General features: G+C 46.9%; 1 protein-coding gene across 1 annotated transcript in view; it reads left to right on the forward strand.

Moving 5' to 3' along the window:
- Positions 1-13,313, forward strand: part of TPST2 (tyrosylprotein sulfotransferase 2) — a 569,298-nt gene that overhangs the window by 208,742 nt on the left and 347,243 nt on the right. The gene's annotated exons all lie outside the window — the stretch shown is intronic.

The following is a 13,313-nucleotide window of genomic DNA, read 5'->3' on the forward strand; positions in this document are numbered from 1 at the left end:
CCTAGACATTTCCCAATTTGAACTGACCCAAACCCAAAGTTAGGAACTTAATATTCTAGTAGTGTTAGTTGAGAATGTTTTCACGTAAAGGACCATAAATGTTTTCAATAAGTTTGTTCTGGCGCAATGAGCACTCTGAAAACATTTACAGGGTTTGCAATGAGTTCTCCAAATAAAATGTTTTGACTTATGGGCTGAAATGGCACATTTTACAGCACACATTTCAGAAACATCAGGAAAGTAAACATCAGGAAAATAAGAAGTGTGACGATTCACAAGGTGTTGTCACTTCTCCCCTGAAGGCTAGGGAGGTGAGGTTGCTACCCAATAGTCCCCATAGGGGTGGTTTAATGTGGGAGGGACTCCCTCCTTGGGGATAAGAACAACCATGTTTGAGTTAGCCCAGTGAATAATAAAACACATCCACATTCTCTAGCCCATCCTTCCATTCCCACCTCCTTGTTGAAAGTAAAGCCATATACTACTGTAGTGCAAAATAAACAAATGGCCCAAATAGCAAGACTAGGAAGAACACACAAAACCAGACAACTGCTCCCAACACAGGTACTAAGACATGGTGACCCGAGGTGGCTTAGAGATCAACCTGTCAAAAGTAAGGGGACTTTGGCCTGCCCTTCAAGGACAGACTACATTGTATAAAAACGGACAATGGACCAGTAAAGTAGTCCACCCCAGCTCAGAGCTCAACTGCAGCACATGCTGGGAGAAGCAACAGGTGCAGAGAGCGTTTGGCGCAGGAAATCCAAAATCTGGTTGCAGACCCAAGGAGGACACCGACAGTTGTCCGCTTGTGTCCTCGCAGGGTTCTGTAGGGGCAAACCTGTGCACGATGCCAAGCAGAAGATTCTGATGGCCCAGCAGCTTGAGACACAGCAGAAGCATACTGGGAAAGCAGAGCAGCCAAGAAGATGGTCCGCCATCCCTGGAAGCCCTGGTGACGTACCAAAAGCCCAAAGGCAGGTAAAGGGTGGTACGGGGGTACCCGGAGGGGACGCAGGTAGGAAGCATGCAAGCAATCCCTACCTGGTTTTGTACAAGGCATACCGCTGACAGACTCCTGAAGGGTCACAAGTGCATCCAACCTCCTCCTTGTACCAATGGGGAAGAGAAATCCACTGTCCATAGGGGAATGGTCTTGGACTCTGTCCACTACTGCAGTAGGAAAGAGAAACCCACTGGCCACCAGGGAAGGGTCTGGGGCCCTCTCCACTTCTGCAGTAGGAAGGAGAACCCCGCTGGCCACCAGGGAAGTGTCTGGGACCCTGTCTACCTCTGCAGTAGGAAAGACCCTGTCCACCATAACGGAGGCAAAGAGGAGACCACTGGCCATGCAAGAAGGTTCTGCAACCCCCAACGTAAGTAAACCAAAGCATAGAGGAAGTATTCCTCCTTATATTGGCTGAGATGTCCACTAGTTATGAGAGAAGGGACTGGGATCCAAACGAGATTTGGGACACTGTTGAAAACAAGTCACAGAGGCAAACTGAATCGAGCGGAAAACTGTGAAAAGGAGCTGTATCAAGTTATATCGGGAGAGGGGAGTCCTTCTCCTGGTACCAGAGTTGTGATAGAGACACCAGGGCAAGAGGGTAATTCCCCCCCTGGCTGCGTGTTGAACTGTGCCAAAGTATTCTCTTGGTCCTTAATCGAAACTTGACCTAGAGATTCCAGTGTACGGGAGTCCCGAACTCCCCCCAACACCCCTGTCCTTGTTGTGAATTGTACCAAACTTTACCAATGAAGAGGAGTTATTCCCCCTGGTTGTATTGGAAATTGTATAGAGCCACACCAGGAGAAGGGAACCATTCTCCTGGAGAGAACCTTGTATAAAAACTGTTGTGTAAAGACTGTCTGAAATCTGAAAGCCTGGGGAAGGGAGTCATTACCCTGGGTATATTTGTTTTGAAGGAACATTTTGTTGATCCTAATCCAACAAGCAGGAGAAGGTAACCATTCTCCTCAAAGAAGGAATTTCCGTTGGTTACCTTTTCAGTTATAGTGTGAGGGAACAAAGTTAGTTTTGATACAGGACAGTGGAATTTACTTTGACAGACAATCTGTCAGATCCTTTTATTAGTTTTGAGGCAGGGAAACCTGTTTTAGAAGTTGGGGTTAGTAAGGATCCTTTTTCACTTCAATATAAGTCTATAACCAAAATCATGCCATCTTTGTGTCGGAGTCCTTCTTCAACACCCTTCCAAAAGCCATACAGTTTACAATCGATTCTGTAGGGTTACATGTGAAAGACTTGCAGTAGATTCTGGATCCTCAACAGTACACCAGGGCATTTTGCAGAATACTTTCAAGCTGGTTGTATCCAGATAAACAAACGCAGGACCCTTTTAAAGCATGATAGATTGTTTCCTTTTGTTTCAGAGCAAATTGAAGTCCCTTCCAACAGGAGGATGGACAACATTGGGAACATTGGCAGCATCAAATTACTCCCAAATTACTTTAACTGAGAGGTTCAGGGACCGGCCACCAAGTAATTACCAAAGACTCTAATCCGTAAATGATGTTGATGTATTTTGCTACTAATAGAACAGTGGTGACAGGACAGGAAATGAAATGGGATGCTTGTCAAGCTATCTTAAGGAGAATATGTCAAGCTTAAAAGAATCTCCAAAAATGTCGAAACAGGTTATCTCAACAAGCTTTCTCAAATCTTCTGACACTTGGAAAAAATATCATTAACAGATTCATCTAAAATCCAGTGCCAGATTACTAATACCAGGGGACAACTAGAATTGTAAATCACTGGCGAAGCAGAGAACACTTTACACACCTGAAAGAACATTTGCTTTAATAATCTTTTTCTTGACTGCATCTGCTCCTGCTAGGAAGCACCGAAGGAACTGGTGTGTTTGAGGAACTGTCATTTTTTCCCGCATCCACCGCCTCCCCGACCCCTGTTAAGGATATCAGTCGGGCGTCACAGACTGGACCATGACACTTGGTCTTAGCCTGTGATGTGGCGCTCAATAGGAATGCTTTTCCTTTAAATTCAATGAATTCAAATTGAGCCGATACCCGACCCGTCTCACACCCCCTTGTACAAATATCCCAGGTCACAATGGACCATGAACCAGGCCGGTTGATGAAACTACAGTATTTATTTATTTTTAGAATTCACAAAAATCACACATTTTAATATTGGCCAGCAATCGCCAATGGGAGCAATGCACTTGGTTAACCTTCTAGTAGAACATATCGCATATCCAAAGCACAAATGAAGAGGAGCACTTTTTGAATTAGGACAGATAGCACCCAAATTAAGGTTTCCCCCTGCAATATTCCCTCAACCCACCAATAATCGAATACTGAGTGGATAGAAAGAAGCAGCAGGTAGTCGGGGGATAAGAGGCGGCAGCAAACAGAATCAAAATCCGACCTTTGCAAAGGCCTAAAATGACACTCCGATTTTGTAAATAGAAGGCAAAGTCTGACCGCAGCAAGTGAATCCTCTTGCATTGCCGTGCATCGGTGGTCGTTGTCCGAAACTGCTTACCTGCGTCCAGCCCTATCCTAGGAGGGGTCCTACATCGAGTTCTTTTGCATTTACCAACTTGAAGACCTTGCACCAGCATTTGCTGCCAACCGGAGAAGTGCTCAAGTAAGGAGAGTGGGGCGGGGGTTCATATTCTAATCTTGTTAACAGAATGTAAATTCCCCTTTACTCCCATCTAATTTGCCTGGCTGCCATTCCCATACATCATAGAAAACACCCTTTTAAATGTTGCCCTTCCTGTAATAGGAAGTTCCCCTTGAAAGACTTGCACCAGGTGTGCAATCGTTGTCTCCCTACGGATCACGCCGAGGGACAGTGCAAGTCTTGCAAACTGTTCAGACCTAAAACCTCAAAGGACCGCAAGACCAAATGCTGGGCCCACCACACCATGTAGGCTGAAGCCGCTATGGACGTCGAGGGAGCCTCTAGCCTCTTAAGTGGCGCAGAGGGCGATCGAGATCTATCGGATTCCTGCGTGCGCGCCCCTGAACCCAACAGGCAGGCAAGCGGTTCTGCTATGGAGAAGACACCCCGCGGCTCAAGCACTACCAAGTCTCTCAAACGAAGTATACCACCCATGGGCAAAAGGCTGACCGATAGGCCACACGCAGTGTCGAGGGGGAGGACCGAACCTTCCCTTTCCTCTGGGCCGTCGTGATCACCACGACAGGTCCCCGAAACAGACGGTAAAGTCAGTTTCCAACATCGCGTCCAACCCTACAAAGTCCTCAGGTGCCGACGACCGAGCATTGAAAGACATGTCGATGACCCCCAGAAAAAGCACAAAGAGCTAAAAAAAATCGTGAGTTAAACAAAGAGCACGTTCCCAACACCCTGTTAAAGGCCCAAACGTCAAAGAAACGTAAGTCTTCAACGTCCCGGAATAAAAAGGTTCAAGGTACTAAAACCAGGGATTAAACTAACCCTGAGGGAACTCTTTCAGGGGATATGCACCATAAGAAAACCCCTGTCCCAAAGCCCCCACCTACACCTGATCCGCCTGCTCCCTCTGTAGTACCAAGCTCCTGATGAGGAAGATGTCCTGCTTTATTAATTTCTTTGACGACCACCCCAAGTTCCTCCAAAATCTTCAGGGAACCCCCAGAGAGTGGGGCAGCAGCCATTCAGCCACTTCTAAAAGAGGCCGCCTTGACACCATGCAGGCTACCACCGCACATCAGGACCTTGGGCAAGATACTTATTGCCATACCATGCAAGGCTCACAAGGCCCTCGCCCATACACAGACCCAGAGGACGAAGCTGAGACAGTGGACTTGAACCAATATTATGATGACGACGTATATGTCATCCAGTCCCCAGATAACACCGACCCACCAGTGGCTGACTCCCCGGTAGACAACCAGTTTCGATATAATGACCTGCTCCTAAAGGTGCCGGAGCACGTCAAAATAGACACACAAGAAACCCAAGTCGACGGACTTTGTTAGAGGACATCCTTGGGGATGAAAAAATCAGTAACCCTATTTATCCCCCTGTTACAATCGGTACAGAGACGCATCCAATCCTCTGTTTACACCAAATTTAACACGGGCGGTCAACCCGCGCATCGAGAAGATGTTCAGACCAGCCCCCTCAGACACCTTATACATTAGGGGACAGTTGAAGCCCAACTCTTTAGTAGTTACTACTACAAGAAAGATAGCGGGAACCCCTCTAGCTCTGCCAAAGCCCCTCCTGACAGAGAGTAAGAAATTCTACACCCTGTGCGGGAAGGTAGCTTCCTTGGCAGCCTATCAAACAAGTATAGCTAATAACAGGACGTTATTAGCCAGTTATAACTGTCACAAGTGGGATGACATCGCTCAACAGACTCAGTCTCAGAGCCCCTCAAAACACAGCTCTCACTCACCATCGTAGAGGGGAAACAAGTAGCCATCTGCATCCTCAGGAACAACTTGGACGCAGCGGACCATTCAGGAAGAATAGTTGCAGAAGGCACACTGATTAAATGCCATGCATGGCTACGCCAATCAGGCTTCAAACTAGAAACCCAGGCAACCCTCGTAAACATGCCCATTGCACCCAACGCATTGTTTGGCAAAGCTGTGGAGGATGCTCTCAAGAGCACAAAAGAGGAATATGACACCCTCAAATCCTTAGGGCAGCTCACCAACAAACCCTTTGGGCAAAGAGGGAGCTCTAACCCTCTTGCTGTTTCAGAGGACAAAACTCCCAACGGGCCTCAATTACAATCAAGGTGGCAAAGGTTCATCCTGGGGTTCAGCACAAGGTCAGTACCCACAACAGGGTTTTCAAAGAAGCCAAAGAAGGTCTTGAAGTAGGGGCAGATCCTCCTCCTCAAGAGGGGACTCAAAACACTTCCCACCCCAAGAAATGTCCACCCGCTACAGGTTCCCTCCCATCTCCCATGCCACTCCAGTAGGAGGTCGTATTTCACACTTTACCCACGCATTGGAGGGGATGACTTTGGACAAGTGGGTACGTTCCACTGTGGCGGGGGGTTATTGCATAGAGCTGATCCAAACACCAGCCTACCACCCGCCAAGACAAAGGCTGCCTTCACAGGAAGGATGCACCCTGTTGGGAGAGGTGAACGTGCTGCTCTTAAAGGATGCCATACAAATCGTCCCGGCAGACCAGGTAAATGGGGGTATTTATTCAATGTACTTCCTTGTGTCGAAAAAAGGCTTAACAATGTTGTCAAGCCACAAAAGTTCTACATGACAACGCACAGGAAGTAATCCCTCTGCTATATCAGGGGGACTACATGGCAACCTTGGATATGAAAGCTGCATACTTTCATATTTCAATGTTCCAAGCACACAGAAGGTTCTTACGTTTCAAAATAGCGAATCAGCACTACCAATTCAAGGGGCTACCTTTCGACGTAGACTCCGCTCCAAGGGCATTCACCAAGGTACTAGCGGTAGTGGCAGCACATCTACGCAGGGAATCTATCCCAGTGTACCCTTATCTGGACGACTGGCTGATAATCGGTGAAACTGCCAAAATTTGCAAGCAAAACACCCAGAGAACAATCAATCTCCTATTCCAATTGGGGTTCTCCATAAACAAGAAAAAATCAAGTCTTGTTCCAAGCAAGACCAATCAGTTCTTTAGGGGCTGTCATAAAAACAGAAGAGGGTCTAGTCCTTCTGTCAAACGAAAGAGTGCAAAACATACAGCTGCAAATACCTCAGTATCTAGCCGGTTGCCAAATAACCATACGCAAAGCAATGCATTTGCTCGTGATGATGGCATCAGGCATTTAGAGTGGTTAACGAAACAGTGGTCTCGGGCAAGTGGTCAGTGGGACAATCTATTGGTGGTATTGCTAACCCCATTTCAAGCGCTGCACTAGTGGACAAAGGAAATCCTGCTAAAAGGAAAACCTTTTCACAATCCTACAGTGCAAGCAGTTGTCACAACAGACTCATCACTCACCAGGTGGGGAGCCCATTACCTTCACCACACAGAGCATTGCCTGTGGACAGCGATCACAGCCCGAAATCACATAAACCTTTTAGAACAGCTAGCAGTGCTCAAAGCACTGCAAGCTTTCAAAATGCACCTGTCGGGTCAGACGGTACAAGTCCTCACGGACAACACAACTGCTATGTTTTACATAACAAGCATGGCGGCACAAACTCTCCAAGTCTGTCCAGGCTCGCACAAAACAATTGGAAGTGGGCACTCAAGCGGGGCATATTCCTAACATCACAACATATTCCAGGGGAACTCAATTCTCTGGCAGACTCATTAAGCAGAGATCCTCTACCCGAAGAGCACGAGTGGGAACTCGACAAAAATATCCTAGACGATACCTTCTCCCTATGGGGTTATTCCCCTTTAGACTTGTTCGGCACAAGCCAAAACACCCAATGCTCAGACTTCGCATCCAGGTTTCCCAAGCACGGGTCCAAGGGGAACGCCCTGTGGATGAACTGATCAGTCAAATTTGCCTACGCTTTTCACCCGACCCGCTCCTGAGCAGGTTGGTGATCAAAATGCACAAGGAACAAGTGACACTAATCCTAGTTGCTCCTATGTGGACGAGAAACCTTGGTTTCCACATCTGCACCAACTGGCGATGTGCGATCCAATCAAACTCCTGTGCCCCTACAACATGCTCACACAGCTCGGCGAGACATCGTTTCACCCATAACCTCAGTCTATGAACTTGGCAGCTTGGCTCCTGAAGTCATAGAATTTGGCCATTTAAAAATACCTCAAAGGTGTATGGACATCCTCAAGGAGGCACGCAAACCAAACACCAGACACTGTTATTTTAACAAATGGAAAAGATTTGTAATATGGTGCCAGTCAGAGTATAAACCCGATGCATGAATCCAGCCTTAAACACCTTACATATAAGACGCCTTTTCTGGTGGCTATCGCCTCCATAAGAAGAGTCGGCGAACTACAAGCTTTGTCAGTGCAAGACCCCTGCTTTGTTATCCACAATGACAAGTTGGTACTACGAACACACCCTAGGTTTTCACCCAAATCTAAGTTCCATGTCAACCAGTCCATCGAACTACCAGCTTTCTTTCAATGCCCTTCAAGCTCATCTGAGATAAAACTCCATACACTAGATGTAAGGAGGGCGGTCCTTTACTATGTAAACAAGACAAGACCCCTAAGAAAAACAGACCAACTATTTGTTTCCATAGTGCATGGCAGGTGAAGGCGATCACGTTTCAAAAAACGCCACCTCTAAATGATAGTGAAATGCATACTTTGCAACCCTCTGTATTGTCCACAAGGCTTTCTGGGGCCTGGGTGCAAAATACCTTCAACTATCCCTCCGTAAATACCTCCCCTCTCGAGCCCTTCACTCCTCTACTTCCAACTTCCTCAGGGTCAGTCGTTTTTCAAAGAAACTAGGTTGGGGGCAGATCCCTGTCTTCGGCGAGGGCCTTCCTTTGGAACAGCCTCCCAGCCACTTTGAAACTTGAGGAGAACCATCTCCGGTTCAGGAATCACCTCAAGACCTTCCTCTTTGCTTCTGCCTTTGCCCCTCTTCTCCCCTGCTGATCTGTTTTTTCTCTTGGCACCATGCTCCTGGCCACCCTCTGTCTCTCGGGCCCATGTACCTGCTCACCCTTCTGCACTGCCTCTGAGCCACCCCTTGCACTGCGATTTGTATCTGTACCCATACAGTTCTCCATTTTTCTTCTGCACTTATCAGATATACCCTAAATCACACGCTTGCCTCTGCCTGTATCTATTTATTTATTGCATTTATTTATTTATTGCACTTATCAGTTATATTGTTCTCTCCTTTGTGCTGCACTTTCCACATCTCCCCCTTCCTTGCACTTTTTCCCTTTCCATGCCCTTGGGGATTCAGTCTCGGGAGGATAGCTCAGCGGCAACGTGCTCGCCTTAGAAGCAAGACGACAGGGAGCAACATGGGTTCGATCCCCCGGTCCGCGCTTAGAAATCTCCTGGGTATTATGCACATTATAAATAACCTATCATATCTTAATGTCACTGGGCGTAATAAGATCGTTGTTTTTATTCTCCCTTGTTTCCCCTCCCTTTGCTTGGTCGCACTCTGAAACACTTTTGTGTGTGAGCGTGATATAAATAAAATATCATATATCATACAGCTCTGCTACTCTCTGTCAAATAAAACTCTGCCTTTCACACCAAGAGCTCACTCTACCAGGGGTAAAGGCGCTACCTTGGCATTTATTGCAAAGGTCCCGCTGGGTGGCATTTGCAAAGCAGCTACATGGAGCTCTGTTCATGCCTTTACTCGGCACTACCGAATTGACACACATTCAGAAGCAGATTCACAGGTGGGACTGGCAGTGCTAAAATATCTGTTTGCCGCTGTACCTTCTCGCATCCCACACCTCTCCAGACACTGCTCACTAATCTATGCATAGCATGTGATCTAAGCAGATTCCACAAGCCTCAGAAGAGATGCATTACTCACCGTAATCGTATTTATGATGCTTGTATCTGCTTAGATTCACATGCGCCCGCCCTTCCTCCCCTGTGGAGTTGAAGGTGCATAGATGTTTTCTCTGACTTATCTGCTTTATTACATCTCTACTTGCGCTACACTTCATGCTACCTCATGTCGAAAACAAAACCATCTGAGGGACCTCGACGCGTGAAGGAACATGGGTATTGTAGACGTCACACTAGGGATAGTATTACTGGCACGCCCTGTCGTCGACCCTTTTTGGGTTTTGAATCCAAAAACTACTCTGCAGCTACCACTAGATGTCGGCCTATGCATAGCATGTGAATCTAAGCAGATTAAAAACATCAGAAATACGATTATGGTGAGTAATGTATCCCATATATACACACAATCTATTAGTGTTGAGTAATATTACCTGTTAGTCATTTTTTGCAGTATTATATGGCTATAAATACATCGCTTTAGAACTGATTGTCCAGTGTAATCCCTGACTTTGCACTGTGTGTACTCATTCGGGACCCCTTACAAGCTCATTATCTCTTGAGAATTAGCCTAGACCACTCACCTTGCTACCTTGAACTGGTTTGGCTAGTTCTCACAGAATTGTCCCCGTCACTATTCTAGGTTGGCCTTCTATAAATCTGTCCACAATGCCAGAGTATAGAAAATCAGTCCTAACACGCATCGAGATTTACATATGACCCAACTGCTGCAGGAGCTTCAAGCCATGTTAAGGAAGGGGCGATGGAACCCGTCCCCCAGTGCCTCTGGGGCTCCGCAGTTTACTCCAGATACTTTCTGGTACGATAAGTACCTTACCTGACTTCTAACACCTAGCCGTACATCTATACTGTGTAGCTATTAACTGTTCTTATCAACCACATCACAGTATGTACACCCTTCCTCTCTACATATGCATAATGGGCACTGTGCTCACCATCAGAAAAGACTCATTCTTCAAAGGCCAGAAACCATCTCCCACACAATGGACACCATGCATACCACCACACACCCTGCTAACCTCATCTTACATGTAGCCACACACCGCTAGCAATCAGCACAGACTGCACAGACTCGGAACATGCACACACCCCATGATCATCTCAGCCACTCCTACTCCGGTAGCACACAGAAACACCCGCTTGGGGTCATGCACTCACATTACTATTACCAGTCATCACAACTTAACTGTCCGTAAACGCACCAATACTGTACTGATGCAATCAATGCCCAGCCGCTACACCAACAAACAGCAAACCTCCACACCCACAACTGACGCCCCGCCCCCACAAATTAAGAAGCATCAGTCTCTGCACCTCAAATGTGCCCTACTTACTCAATGTACATTCGCTTAAAGCGCATGCTCTAGAAGTCAATGATCTAATCACCAGTCAGGACCTTGATATATTAGCTATCACGGAAACATGGCTGCATGAAGCTTCTGGCCCCACCATTACACTAGCCCTACCTGTAGGCTACTCTATCCTAAGGCAAGATAGGCTAACCAAAACGGGAGTTGGGGGGGGGGTGAGGTTGGGGGGGGATTTGCACTTATCTTCAAAGAAACCTTAGCTGTTAGACCCACTCCTCACCAAAGGGAAGACAAGGTAGGCATCCTATCAGCCAAACTATCCCCCTCCCCCAAACATTCTATAAACATTCATGTCATATATCGACCTTCGGGTCCCCCCAGCAACTTCCAAGATCAAATCATTCAACTCCTCGGAAACCACATTAAAAGAACTACCAAAACACTGCTTCTAGGCGACCTCAACCTTGGATTCAACGACGAAAATGATAAAGCTGCCACTTCTCACTAAAGACCTCCTAGACTTAGATTTCTCACAGAAATTCTCACGCTAAAGGCTGCATCATAGACTGGATGGTAGACCACAATTGTGACTCAACCATTGCTTCTAACACAGCCCTCCCATAGACAGAACACAACTGCATACAATTCACTATCCCAGTATCTCAATACATCAAAACCACTAAATCAGCACCTGCTACCCTAGCTAGAAGCGCACAAAAACTCAGTGAGGATAACATACGTGCCTTTCTTGACCTTCCATGCTTATCACCACCATTCTCAACAGACCCTAACATCCTAGCGGAGATTTTCAAAGACACCCTTACCCATGCTATCAACTCCGCTGCACAACCAGAAACCAAAAAAGGGAAAAAATCCTTCCATTCCAATTCCTGGTTCACAGATGAGCTACAGAATATGTGCAAATGCAAGCGCCAAGCGCTTAAAACTTAGCAGGCTACCCCCTGTGACTCCACTAAAATAAGCTTCCAAAACATTGCAAAAGAATACAAAGATTCCATCTTTAAGGCTAAATCCGAAGCTTACAATCATCGTATCACAGAGGCCAACTCCCAAACAAATGAACTCTTTACTATCTTCAAAGAGCTTACTATTCCCTCTATCTGCACCGATGCGATTGTTAAATATAAAGCATGGTGCACTAGCATACAAACATCTATGCTAAAAAAAATAGACCTTCTCCAAAACAAAATCTCAGAACATTACAAGGCACTGCAGATCCAGCCGACCCAGACCCAGACTACCCGCAAAAGTAATCACATTCCCAAATTCAACTTCACTGAAATCAGAGGCAGATGTCTCACACATTCTCAAACATCTCAAACCATCACAATGCAAAGGCGATGTATGCCCCCTAAAATCATTAGAGAATGTGCGGAGCCTCTCGCTCCTCTCCTTACCGCCTTTATCAACGCCTCCTTTAAGACAGGCAAAGTCCCTGATAGCCTTAAACAGGCTTGGGTGTGCCCGCTCTTAAAAAACCTACGCTAGACCCCGCTCAACCTAATAACTACTGACCCATCACAACCGTCCCATTTCTCCTTAAAATCCTAGATAAGGCCGCCCACATGCAGATCCAACTGTACATAGAAACTAACTCTATCTTAGGAAAAAGACAGGCTTCCGCAAAGGGCGCGGTACTGAAACCGCTCTACTAGACATAAAAAACCAAATCACTCATATCTTAGACGATGGAAAGCCTGCCTTCCTCCTCCTCTTAGACCTCTCAGCAGCGTTCAATTTGGTTGATCATAACACCCTCACCAACCATCTACGCATGCTGCGCACTTCTCTAATCAAGCAGCGACATAGATCACTTCTTTCCTCGAACAAAGAGTGATGAAAGTGTTCTCCAACATTGCAAATGCAGAGCCCACTGTCATTCACTGTGGTGTCCCACAGGATCATGCACTGCACCTACCCTCTACTATCTCTTCACTAAACCACTCTTTGACAAGCTGCATGCACTTGGGATCACATATACAAACTATGCAGATGATACCCCAGTGCTCCTCCTGACAGGGATTTATCACCAAGATGCTGCTACCCTACAGCAAATCTACTCCACCATCCAAGCCTGGATGGCTAACAATCGTCTCTGCCTCAATGGGGACAAGACGGAAATCCTCATTCTTGGTCAAAAGTCTGCACTTGCAAATCTCGACTCGCTAGAGGGCGCTAGAGAGCCACCCAAGATGGCCGCCTCCTGAGAGAGCTCTGTGGGGCTCTAATGAATCCTGTAACATTGATGCTCCTGTGATGGTTGGAATGACCCATCCTACAGCTGTGCACATTCACGGAGCTTCACTGATCATTTTGAGATAAATCTCGACCCAGACGCCTGCCCACAGCCTGAGATAATCGCTCCCGGACCTGAGGCCTGCTGACTGATGGATTGAGTGGGCGCAGCCCCTGCGTGTGTGCGGAGCGGCGGAGGCGGGCACTTGGCGGGAGTCTCGGCGGCGGGACCAGGAGCAGCGCCGTGCAAGCAGGATGGACGTGTGCGTACTTGCACCTGTGAGACGAGGTGG

The sequence above is a fragment of the Ambystoma mexicanum genome, chromosome 10, assembly GCF_040938575.1.
Source record: "Ambystoma mexicanum isolate Mex_15411 chromosome 10, UKY_AmexF1_1, whole genome shotgun sequence".
Taxonomy (NCBI): domain Eukaryota; kingdom Metazoa; phylum Chordata; class Amphibia; order Caudata; family Ambystomatidae; genus Ambystoma; species Ambystoma mexicanum.